This window comes from Mastomys coucha, unplaced genomic scaffold, assembly GCF_008632895.1.
Source record: "Mastomys coucha isolate ucsf_1 unplaced genomic scaffold, UCSF_Mcou_1 pScaffold15, whole genome shotgun sequence".
NCBI lineage: Eukaryota > Metazoa > Chordata > Mammalia > Rodentia > Muridae > Mastomys > Mastomys coucha.
Window position 1 is genome coordinate 19,460,322 of NW_022196897.1, and position 1,331 is coordinate 19,461,652.

The window sequence follows — 1,331 nt, forward strand, 5'->3', positions numbered from 1 at the left end:
TTCACTGTTCTGTTGCTGTGAAAAGACATTAGGACCAAAGCAACTCTTATAAAAGAAAACATTTAGTTGGGGGTTTGCTTGTGGTTTCAGAGCATTAGTCTGTTATCATGGTGGGGAGCATGGTGACATGTAGGCAGGCACGATGCTGCAGCAGTAGCTAAGAGTTGTCTATCTTGATTTTCAGACAGAGAGAGACACACACACACTGGGCCTGGCTTGGGCTTTTGAAATCTTAAATTCTAGCCCTACAACACACTTTTCCCAACAAGAACACACCACTAATCCTTCCTAAACAGCCTACCAACTGGGAACCAAATATTCCAAGATAGGAGCCTATGATGGCAGGGCATTCTTGTTCAAACCAAATTCTAGCCTCCCCTCCCCAGCCACACCCATCCTCCAGTTCTGGGATTACAGGCATGGACCAGCAGATCCAGTTTTTTTTGGTTTTGTGTTTTGGTTTTTCCAGACAGGGTTTCTCTGTGTAGCCTAGCTGTCCTGGAACTCACTGTACAGACTAGGATGGCCTCGAACTCAGAGATCTGTTTGTCTCTGCCTCCCAGGCACTGAGATTAAAGGCATGTGCCACCAGTACCTGGCTAAGAATTTTAAAAAATAATTTTTTTGTGTGCGTACTACACTTGTGTTCAAGTAGGACAGAAGAGAGTGTTATATCCTTTGGAGTTGGACTTTAAGAAAGTCCTGAGCCATCTGAGGTAGGTACTGGGGATCAACAGCAACAAGATCTCTTAGTGGATGAGCCATCTTCCCAGCTCCAGAACCATGTGGTTTCTGGAGACTGACCTCACATCTGTGCAGTAAAGCCCTTCCTTTCCTGGCTGAGCTGTCTCTTCAGCCCGAGGAATAGTCTCATGGTCTCAGAGGCAAAGCTACTCACAACCAGTGTGTATGCAGTTTGTTTGGGTTTTAGTTGTTTTGAGACAGGGTCTATAACAGGCTAACCCTTATTGTATAGCTCAGAATGACCTCACCTCCTTCTCCTCCCACTGAGTCTCTGCCGTCAGTCCTTTGTTTCAGCCAATCCCAGCTAGGCATTCATTTCCCAAGTTGGAATCCCTTTTGAGTGAGTATGCATCGCCAAAGTTATCTATTGAAAAGGGCAGAAGGGAAAACAAAAACCCTGTGTTCCCTGTACCATCTTGAAGGCTTAAAATTATCCTTAATACTTTATTAAACAAATTAGATAGGTCTCCTGCCTGTGGGCCACTTGGGCAGTGGCAGCAATGCTTTTCCTGTCCTTGTTGGACAAAATTCTTTATATGTATTCACTGAACAAATACCAAGCGCCAACCAAATCAACAGGGGGGTTG